Genomic DNA, 11,688 nt, shown 5'->3' on the forward strand with positions numbered 1-11,688 from the left:
TATTCAAAAACATTTTTTTATTGATTAATTTTAGCTGCCTCTGCGATGAATTCTTTGCGTAAAGTTTATAATGTCTGTCCATGTGCACCAGTCAAGGGTGAGAATTATAACCTGTCAAAATGACAGCCAAGCTTTGAATTTTTCCATTGTTTAAAAAGAAAAAAAATCAAATACAGAAAATATTCCGTTAACGTGACTGTGTTGCTGTCTTTACATACCTTAACAGCCCACAGCAATTCACAAGACAAAGAGGTTGTGCTGCTCAAAGAGGGACTGCTGGTATCCTTCTGGAATCAGACAAACACATGTCAACAGGCTTTGCATGTATTGTAAATAGTCTTTGTTTTTAATGCACAAATACACATTCAGATTTTACAACAAAAAAATACTACTCATCTGCACATTCCTTGGTATGCAATTTTTCTTCATTTTAATCTTCATTTATTTTTATGTGTAAAAGAACTAACAAACATGAGGGCAACAGACAATCCCATTGTTCACCATTATGATTTAACACTCTACTGTTTAGATACCTTCTCCTGGGCTGCCTGGACAAGCTATGGGAAGTCCATTTAGCCTCAAGGTTGGGTTATACCAATACACTAGAGGTCAAAGTTGGGCCGACAAGTAATAATCCTCCAGGCGCGGTATAGGGGTGAAAAGTGATGACAATTCTAGGGGCCCTGACCANTATGGATGTGTGTTTTTTGATCTGGGAGTGGGAACATTAAATTTTTACTGCTAAAAACAATCTTTGAAAATACAATATGGTTAATTTTGTATTTCACAGGGCCCCGATTTTTTTATTTTTATTTCTATGAACGAAAAATAAATAAATAAATAAATTGTGGAGGGCCCCCTGTTGGTTTGCCACATGTGCCAAAGAAATATATAGCATTCACTGCCAAGGCGGAGCAGGAGTGAAGGAAGTTAAATAAAATAATGATGGAACAGGAAACTGCGGTTCTAGCTATTCAGGATCTTGCTTTAATGCCTTTAAATGTGTGAAAGTCTAAGCCTCCTGGTAGATGGTCCTTCAGAGTACATCATGTGAAAACACTGAGAACATTTTGCACTGTCACCGCTGTGAGCTGCAATATATCAACATAAAGCATCATCTCCCCACACGGCTGCTTCTGATGCCTAGCTTACTGTACCGGCCAAACGGATGGGAGTCTTTGAGGTTTTTTTTTTTTTTTACATAAGGACACAAATAACCAATGGTCTCCTTGCTTAATGTGTGGCAGTCTACCCACAAGAAACACTTGACATTCAATTTTCAGCATGTACGAAGTCCTATCTGCAATGATTTTGACCTAAGTGAAGTTCCAATCACACGAAATTGGTGTCAAACGTTGGTGCTGCGTTTGTGCAGCAAAAACTTTCATTTTAGCTGCCATCATTTTAAAGATACTGATAAAAAGGTTTCCAGAGGACACCAGAGCTCAACCAGCCCCTCACAAACCAAATAGTTTTCAGTAATATCTTCAAAATAAGAGCAGCATTATTTGAAGCATAAGTTTTACTGTGCAAAGCAGCACAAGCATAGCGAGGTTGATTAACCCCAAATTTGTTTCATTTTGTAAATTAAACAATTTACATTAAATTGTTCAATTTACAAATGAAGCAATTCATAAATTAAACAAAATATTTAATTTAAATTGTCATCAGAGTTTGACCTCTGATGACCTATGGTACAAACGTAGCATAAACGCAGCAGAGTTGATGACCGGGGAAGAGGTGGGTCTGGTTGACCGTTTCATATTTAAACTGCCAATATCTTCAAAACAAAACATTATGAGCACAAACAAAAAGTTATAAACACAAACATAGCATTGTTTCCTACTACTATCCTACTAAAAGAAAGTGTGACGTGCAGGCAGACATCTGCACCATACAATATAGTCCAGCCTTGTTCATAAACCAGTTATTTGAAACATTTGGCAGCATATAACAGCAATTTCACTCAACGAAGAGTCTGCACCAAAATAGAGCTGCAAAGAAAATGTTTTTAACGTTGAAAAAAATGTATTATTTCTAGTAGCACTGCTAGGAAAGAGAATAAAGATAAAAACATAAAATAGCAGAGACTAAAGGCTCTCCCATAATTATTTTTATTGATGAAGTTGAGTGACGAAAAATGTGTCGTCTCTTTTGCAGGGAGGCTTTCTCCTCCCATCCTGACACCAGGCCTGGTTCCAACTATTTGTCACTATTTGTATTTTGCTGTGTAAATGTATATCTACCCATAGTTCACAGGTACATGTTGCTATTAATTATAGCAGTTACTTTTTTTCCCAGTAGAGGATGTTCATGTTCTTTGGTAAGTTAGTCATGCTTAGTCAGCAATATAAAAGTTTACAAGCTTCAATACCATACGCTATGTAAAGAATTCTGATGTTTTTCTGTCAACTCTGCCAAATGGCTAAAAACCCCCTGAGAGAACTTGAGAAGTCATTGTCTGCGAAGGAAGTTGTGTGCAGAAAGGTGTTGTGCTCTGTTCATTTGATGGATGCAGGCACAGAGGGGGGAACCTGGACGCGATGTGTGCTGAAGGTGGAGGGGTGACCCCATGTGTTTAAGGCGAGTGAAAATATGAACGTCCCACAACCACATCGACTGTTGCCATAAATCTCCACTTTCAGAAACAGAAAAATATCAATAGCAATTGTACTTCAAATCAATAAGTTTGGTGATTAAACCCTGAAACTGAGCTTAGGGAATCAATGACATCAGTTTAAGGGTTTGTTGCAGCATATTTCAGTTGTGAGGTGCATAATAACAGGCAGATGTCTAATGTCTTTATGCAATGGAACCTGTGGAGGAAGCCATGATTGAGAGCAAATATGATGGTAGCTACCATTCAAGGAAAGCAGATGTAGAAGATACTGAGGGAGCTTTAGAATAGAATAGAATGAAACATTGTACAATCACATTTGGGTACAATTCTCCAGAAAAAAACAAAGTCTCACTTAATGAAAGACTAAATAATTACTTATATTTCACCTATTCCTTGATAAAAAAAAAATAAAAAAATAAAAAAATAAACAAGGTCCCATAAATAGGCTAATGTGTCGATCTGCTTACACAGAAAGAGCAGGGAGTTCAGGTTTAATGATGAATTACAGATGTGCTCCATGTCTGTCTCACAGCTGACTCATACTGGAAGGTGGATGAAATCGCTCTGCTGTAAATGATGTCACCACTGTCCAATACAGAGAAGAAAACAGCTTTTTTTCACTCTTTGACCCTAAAATAGTCAGTGAGTCAACTGTGTAAAATGTCAACAAGTTTAGGCAGTATTATTGCATCTCACCGAAAAAAATAGCAAAGCTACACACACAAAAAACTGTTTTGTTGCAAAAACCAAACCAATTTTTGGTGTATTTTGTTGGGAGTAATTTGGACCAATCTAGTCCTCAGCTGCTGTAACAGGACAGGAGTGGTGGTTTTCTCAACCTTGTAGGTGAATGCTATGAAATCTGATGAATCCCAACTTTGGGAGCACAGTTCTGAAACTTTTGTCCAACACCGTACACACAAACAAAGAATATGAAGGTGGGACAATCGTACTTCGACCTTTGACCTTGTCAAGGTGGATAAAATAATGACCCATCAAGGTTTCTACTAGAAAGTTGAAGATGAGAGGACTTTCATTTGTTCAACACCCCTGTCAAAATAAATAAAACAATGCCTGGACAGAAAGAAAATTCAAGTTGTGCAATGGCAAAGTCCAGGTTTATAAGGAAGCTGTGGTGTAACCTGAAGTAAAAAAAAAGTCAAGGTGTCCAAAAGACTCCTACTAAAGGACACTGAAGGATAAAGTTGTCACAATCCCTGATTGTTTCAGTTTGGCTTTTCATCTGCTTTTATACAGTAAATAAATCATTGTTTATTCATGTCAGCTTAGATCTTTTCTGATGACTTCATCCCTTTGTATTTTGTTTCTTAGTGGGTTTTCACACCTGCTTGTCCAGTAAACCGTTCAGGTAGGCATCAAAGTTGCTAAATTTGTTACATTTTTTAGCAGCTATGGTTTGCTTTCTCCAGGTTCTCCGGTTTCCTCCCTCAGCCCAAAAACATGACTGTCAGGTTAATTGGCCTCTCCAAATTGCCCCTAGGTGTGAATGTGTGTGCATGGTTGTGTGTCCTGTCTGTCTCTGTGTTGCCCTGCGACAGACTGGCGACCTGTACAGGGTGCCCCCGCCTCTCGCCCAGAACGTTAGCTGGTGATAGACACCAGCACCCCTCCCGACCCCACTAAGGGACAAGGGTGTAAAGAAAATGGTTTGCTTTCACACTGCACTGTCAACAAATAAAGGTAATTGAAAAAAAAAAAAAACTGTTCTCCTCCTCACCTGAGGAGTGGCGTTGCACCAAGAACATCTCTGATGGGAAAGTTGATTTCCAAACAAACTGGATTTTCTAGGTGTGATGTGAATGCACCCACAGTTTATTCTTTCATTTTGTTTCTTTTTTTGCATTTCTATCAAGCTTCCTAAAGTTACTGTTAGTCTTCTCTTTAGCTTCTCTCATATTAATAGTCTGCTTCCCACTTCTTCTTTTTTGGCTCTAGTGGCCTTTATTTGATAGTTAATTGACAGGAAAGTGGGTAATGAGAGAAGGGGGAAGACATGTAGCAAAGGTCGCCAAGGCTGGGAATCGAACCTGTGACAGCTGTGTTGAGGACTAAGGTCTACATATGTGGGTTGTGCTGAACCCCTGCGCCACCACAGCACACCCTGCTTCCCACTTCTAATGTATTCATGTTCAACAGTAATCTTCACTCATGCCTTTTGCCTCATCATCCTCATCATAATGATGGATCGTGTGTTTCATCTGATCCGTCACTCAAGTAAGATCTGGATTTTTCACTGTTCAGCACCAGATTCTCGGTTTTCATACTTTGTTCCATGATCTGTTTTTCTCTTCCAGATTTTTGTTTTGCTGTGAAATCTTCAATTATACTTTAGCTGAGCAGCTGTCTGTGCATTGGCTCAGTCTCTTCACCACAAAACATGACCAATATTGAATTAAAAGCTGATTGAACAATAGTATGAACACCTATGCCACTAGATTGTTGTAGTTTTTCTCATTTCTTTCAGTTGAACTGTGTCCTACATATCTCACATTAAAAGGAGAAAACAGATTTGAGCAGGTTAATCTTAATTAAATTCATTTTTCTTTAATGTCATAAAAACTTGTGAAGTCTACAGCACTGTTCCATGTTTGCACCATCTGTGAAGGATGTTTGCTGTTTCTGTGGTTTCCAAAACCTCAGAAATTTCTTCATAACTGATGTTTTTAAGTGTTGATTTTAAAGAGGTTTTAGTCTGCTTCAAATAGTCAGACATATTTTATTTAAGGCATTTCATGATGTAACAAGTCCTATAGTAAAACAAGCAATCATGACTTGGGTCTCTCTCATAGCAGAACAGAAACAATCTATAAGGAGGCATTGTACAAAGACATAATCTAAAGTAATATAAAAAGGCAGGCAGCTTAAAGTGTAGAAAGACATTCAGAAACACACATTTTTCTTTCCGCCTATCTTCCTACTCTCTAATGGGGACAATCAAGTAGACTTGAACACTGGCGTGTACATGTGTGAGAACATCTTTGCAGAACTGGAGAGATCACAGAGAGATAAGCAGGTCTATGATTGCAAGTTAGACTTGAGAGTAAATTCGTAAATTTCGAGAAGCCAGGAGAGAGGAAGAGATAAGAAAAGCAAAGTATAAGGTGATGGTGGAGGAGAGGACACGGGAAGGGTATCCAAAGGAAGAAAGCGATGAAGAATTGAGAAGACAAGAAAGAAGACGAGTGAATGTGCCAGGATGGGATGAAACCGAGAAAATGGGGAGGCATATCAGACAGGGGAAGAGCGGAGAACCTTGTTTTTCTCTGATAAGCACGTATCAAAGCTGTCTTGGCTGTCAGATCAAAGACTTGGCGTCACCGCAGAGTCAACCTCTCTGAGCATCATATGTCCAAGGGAGCCTTTGGGATTGGCAATCAGTGATGGGGACAAGCTAAACTGGCTTGGCTGGAAGGAAATGAAGTGTAACGGAGAGTTCATCTAGACGCTCTGGGATTCCCATTATACAGGAGGATGACTCAAGAAGCGATGTTGATTTAGCATAACACGGTTTTAAGTAAATGAAACCTCACAGTGCTCTCCCATGTGAAAACTCCCACTTTGCCCTCGCACATAGTTAGCTTAAACCACTGATTTTTTTTTCTTTAATGGAAACTGCACATAAAGTATAATTTCTATTCGTTTTGTTTTATATGCTTGTGTAAGGATTCATTTTTTTGTGTATTTTTCTAATTAATTTAATTCTTGTGTCGTCTCGTCTGCCAGACTAAAGATGACTGATCTAATTCCTTTTCTGGGTTAAAAGTAATATAAACTAAGCAGTGACTGTTCCTGTTAAGTATTTCTGGATTCGTATTTATTCAAATTTTAATTCTGATTCCATTTCTGGGCTGTATAATATTGATCTAAATAGTGCGTACTCCACAATTTCTATTACTAATAAACTAAAATAATCCTTTTCTGGGTTAAATAGGGAGTACTCCACAGTTTCTAAAACAAAAAAGAGGAAAGGACATAGTTGGGCAGATGGCAACATTCAGACAAAACAAAGGGCAAACCAAAGACACGAGTGAAGGCGGTGACGTCAAAAGGCCACAAAGAAGCGCCCTGGCAGAGTCCGATAAGGTGTTGTTTATCTAGGAATGTCCTTAGGAACGTTCAGCTCCACAGCTCCATGGAATCAGGAGGGGGTGAGGAGGGAAGAGCGTTGTGTTTGCATATCTTCAAGGAGATCAGAGATATGCAGCCCTTCCAAGGCCACACGGGGAAAGCCAATTCATAAACAGAATGTCTTAGGTCGGGAAGATTATGAATTTCAAACTTCCCTAAAGTCTCTCCGATACATCTCAGTTCCCAATCATCCAGATTAGGTTAGTCATTCCACTGAGCCGAAACTAGCAACTTCTCCAAGATCGATTCTATCCGGTTAGTGAGTTTTAGAGTCCTCATCTCTGTCCACACCAACAGTCTGAGCGTTCGCTAGTTCGGCCAAGTCCGTCACAAATTTGTCAATAATCCAGGAATCCACAAGCTCCAAACAGCAGAAATCCTGTTATCATGAATACATCCAGGGTGAATCCCGCCGGGTGTGTCCCTGCAGGACAAGAGGCTCTCCTGTGCCCAGACTTCTCGTCGAAAATTTTATCAATTGCATTGAGAGACCAGTTGACCAGATCCATAATTTGTAGATTTGGAGGATGTGCAAAGAAAGGCTACAAAAATATAAGAAAAGAGAAAAAGACAGGAGAAAAACAGAGCAAGCAGGACAGGCAAGGGCAGGGAAGGAGCAGAGGAAAAAAGCGTCCGCCTTCATTGAGAGCAAGAAAGCTCTCGATGAAGTGGCCACAAATGGTCTCATTGCCCTGCAGAACTGGTCTCCCCTCCGCCCCCCCTGGATGGACTTAACGGAGCTGATGGAGGACGCAGATTAGTACAGCTGGTCAATTCTGGCAGTGATTACCGGGGACCCACGGCCACCCAAGTCAGATATCCCGGTCTTCCACTCCTCCTCCACAGCTCCAGTCACCCCTCCATCCTCAGCACCAGCCACAGCTTATGCCCAGTAAGCGGGCCAAGAAATTCCCCGGCATATCCCAGTGCTCCATCCAAACTTCTTAGTGCTCCGCCGGCAGCTAGCCTCCAAGAGCCCGAGCATGTACCTGTGCAGCCTGCCTGTGCTCCCGGTCCTCCTGTTGGTGCTCTGGAGCTTCCTCGTGGTTCCAGCCGGTCTCCCACCGCCCTCTGCCGCCTCTTTGTGGGTTCGTGTGGCTTCCCGGCCGTCCACTGATCACTTTTTGTGTGTCCTTCGTATGTTTTGGGTCTACAACAGCAAAATGACTTTAGGTGGTTCATGTCATTTCCCTTCGTTCATTATAGACTGCTGCTCAGAGTTAGTCTATGTTTGAATCTGGGTTACATTCTGAATCACATTTTTGTAGAGTTTAAAGCCAAGACCTTAAAAAAGATTGTTACTTCGATACTGCTGAGTACTAGCTGTTCATTTGAAAAGGTTAAATTTCATGTACAGGGTGAAATGTGACTTAATTTCATACTTTCATTTCTCTTGCAGAAGACAATTAGTACCAAAATATGTAAATAACATAGCCTCCCTGTAAGCCCCTGAAGTAATGAAAAAAGGGCTAAATGTCAGAAATTGGAGCAAGAACTTTAATTATCTTTTCTTCTCTTAAAGTAACTTTTATGAATGAATTTTAACATTTTTGCCAACATTCACATTCCCCTGTGTATGATATTGCCATTATCACACAGATGTTCTTTTGATACTGAAAGACGACTTAGTTTTTAATGTAAACACTGACAATGTACTTAAGAAACTAGCATTTATTTTCTTATTTTGCCAGTAGATTTTTTTTTCAATAGTTGCCTCATGTATAGCTGGGATTCCTTTTTGTTCTGTCCATCAATCAGTAAAAGAACTACTCTGCCTCCACATGTCTGCCTGCAACAATCAAATTTTCCCAATAACTGCATGAAACCTGTTTTAGTAGTAAAAGCGACATTACCATCTGACTCTGATGAAAAGCCATCCCAAGGGCTGCTGTTGGTGTGTAGCAGAAATGACAAATGATGTAAGAAGAATCAAAATAAAACCAAAATGGAGATTGCCGTGTTGTCTTAAAATTGTTGTGTGACCTTTAGCAAATTAAGAAAAATAAATACAAATGACCATATTCTATTTCCACTGAAGCTTATATGCATAAGACTGAAAGTTCAACAAGCTGAGCAAGTTCAATGAGCCTTGTTCAGCTTTAATCTGCTGCTTTTTGCATGATTTTCACTTTCAAATTAAAGTAAAATTATAATGATGAAAATGATAGAGATCACAACAAGAAACTGCAGTCAAGCATGAGGAGAAACACACTGTAGTTCTTTGATTTAGGCAGAATCAGAATAGCAGTCACCTCAGTGATGATGATGGTTCTCATCATTCTAAGTATGATTAAGAATGTAAATGCTTTTGTCTTTCTAGAAATGTAAACCTAGAAACAACTTCAAATTGTTGAACGTTCCTCTACAACCAGAAGTGATTTGCATAAAAGCTACAAGTTCACCACTCACACTTTCTGACCAGCAGGGAAGAATAATGACAAAGAACCATGAATGTGTGTAGATTACAACAGATGCTAAACTAAATACATTTCAATATGCCCTGCTTCATGGCTGTGGGTGAAGTCAAAGTTAAGGCACTTAGGAGTCCTTGAGAAACTGTCAAAAATGGTAATATAATGAATAACTTGTGACATTTATATTTTACACTACAACAGATTGCTGTGTGGAAAACTCTCACAAAATTATGTAGGTACTTTTCCCCCTGTTGGTTTTGATTTTTCTCCCTACAAGAAAATGAATAGTTACTGATATTGAAGTAGAGGTAATGCTTGCATGTTACTGAATCCAACAAATATCTGACCTCCCCTTCACAACATGACTAAGTACTTGGTGATCACTCCTTCGTTGGAACACACAGCTATAAGACGTTTGTTGTTTTTGGTCACCAGGGTTTGGATTCAACTCAGGAGGGTTTCCAGACTGCAGTCTGGCTGTTACTCAATGACTTCAGTGTGATTCTTCAACAGCCACTCCTTCGTTGGCTTTCAAGTATGTTTTGGGTCATTGTGATTCTGGAATGTCTGTGACCCATTTTCAGTGTTCTGCTTGAGAGAAGTAGTTTCCTGTCTAAGATGATGGTCTATGGCCTCATCCATTGACCCCTTCATGTTTAGAAATGTACTACATAATGAGAAAAACAGATCCAGAGCAAAATATTTATGTTCCAAAGGCTTTTTTGCAACAAAGTTTTACTGCAATACTTTTATAAGGCAAATCTTAAATTATATGTCTTTTTTTCATTAGGATTTATGCAATTCATCATGCAACATATAAACATATTGACCAAATTGTGACTTTTACTGACACATATTTCATCCAAAGCCCTGTTCACACAAATATCACCTGGAAAATCCTAATGATGCTGAAAAATGTTCCTGAGTGGACAGTGTTTTTAGCAGCAGTTTCCTAACATAAAAGCCCCTTTATATGTAATGTAATGATGACTACACTTTTCTTTGGAGATAATGTTGGATATGTTGCCAAGTTTGCAAAATATGAGCATTAAAGCCATACAGAAGATTGGGCCACAGTGGCTCCCTAACATTCATGAGAGTTTGGAAAAACTGCCACTCACAAATAGCTAGAATCTGTTATTACTTGAGACTCCCTCTAAAAATGTGATTTACAGCCTATTTAATCATTTAAACACTAAATATAACTTAATATGCATACCCAGCTATGTGCTCTGTGAGAAGCACATAGCTGGTGCCAGGAGACACAGGCAAACCTTAGAATTTTTTTATGTTCTGGTCTTGTCTCAAACTTAATTTTAGCAGGTATCCATAAACTTTCGTCCATCAGTATTGACAAAACCTCACATTAGAGTCAAAACAAACAAAAAACGGTCTTTCCTACTAACAATTATGGAGGGGCAAACAAAAAAAGATTCAAAAATAAAATTACAAGAATCAAGTCATAATACAGAATTAGGTGAATGAACTGGCACGAGAATAGTCAGAAAATTATAAGAGTGACCCCAATACGTCGTCATACACAAGTAACAAACTGAAAGCTTTGAAAAGGTAACAAAAATGAACTTATTTGAATCTTTAAGGAATCTTCTCCAGGTGTTTAGTCCACTGCTGCAGCACATTTCCAAGTAAGATGTCTTTTCTTCTCCTGTTGGATGAACCTCCATTTGACTTGTTATTATTCTGTATTCCTCATGGTGTAAAAAAGCTGTTTCAGACACTCCAGATTGTGTGTACCATAATAAAGAGCATGATGTTATGGTTCTGCAAAAATCTTGTGCTTCAGGGTGTGAATACATTTGTTTAGGTTAACATTTGTTTCCCGAGGGCTACGTAGAGACAGACATAAAATAGGGACGACAGAATGTGGGGGAAAAAACAGCAAACTGTCAGTCACATGTGACTGTGGCCTAGAAAACAAATAGGATAATAAGTTAACAATGAAAAGAGCTACAGAAAAAAGGAAGCTGTAGAAAAGGCAGTACCTTGGAAAACAGAACATGACTGTGTAGGATTGAATGATAAAGTATAACAGCATCAGAAATGAAATGCTGATTGCCTCTGGACCTCTTCGAATATTAATCCAAATGCACAATGAAAAGATCTCATCACAATTACACTTTGGCCGGTGAATCATAATGAACCAGAATGGATTTTTGCATTTAGATTGAGGTTTGGGGTTTATTTCTCTACTGAGGTTTATGCTGGTATTGGTTCTGATGTCTGCAGAGCTGGTGAGGGTGATTTCAGCTGTACAGAACATCTACATCAGTCTGTTGTTAATTAATAGCACTAAAGTCTTGTCTCCCTCTGGTATATAGTTTGCCTTGCAAAAGTATCTACACCCCATAAATAGCTTCCCATTTTGTATTCTAGCATCTTTATATGTCAAGATTTCTTTGCAAAATAGCTTAAAGGTAACTAATAGTATTTATATAGTGTGGTGCACCTAAAAATGGCACCACAGTATTTTTTTATTTGCAGTTC

At 38.9% G+C, this 11,688-nt stretch overlaps 1 long non-coding RNA gene across 1 annotated transcript in view; it reads left to right on the forward strand.

Annotated features, from left to right (window-relative positions):
* LOC106943237 (uncharacterized) overlaps positions 1-10,815 on the forward strand; it is a 17,842-nt gene extending 7,027 nt beyond the window's left edge. Inside the window, exons 2-3 of the long non-coding RNA XR_001423865.1 lie at positions 3,953-3,955; positions 10,806-10,815. This is a non-coding gene — a long non-coding RNA (uncharacterized LOC106943237). The remainder of the gene's footprint in view (positions 1-3,952; positions 3,956-10,805) is intronic.
* Positions 10,816-11,688: the final 873 nt, after the last annotated feature.

The sequence above is a fragment of the Poecilia latipinna genome, unplaced genomic scaffold (genome assembly GCF_001443285.1).
Source record: "Poecilia latipinna isolate Pla-1442-1.1 unplaced genomic scaffold, P_latipinna-1.0 Scaffold5031, whole genome shotgun sequence".
Classification (NCBI taxonomy): domain Eukaryota; kingdom Metazoa; phylum Chordata; class Actinopteri; order Cyprinodontiformes; family Poeciliidae; genus Poecilia; species Poecilia latipinna.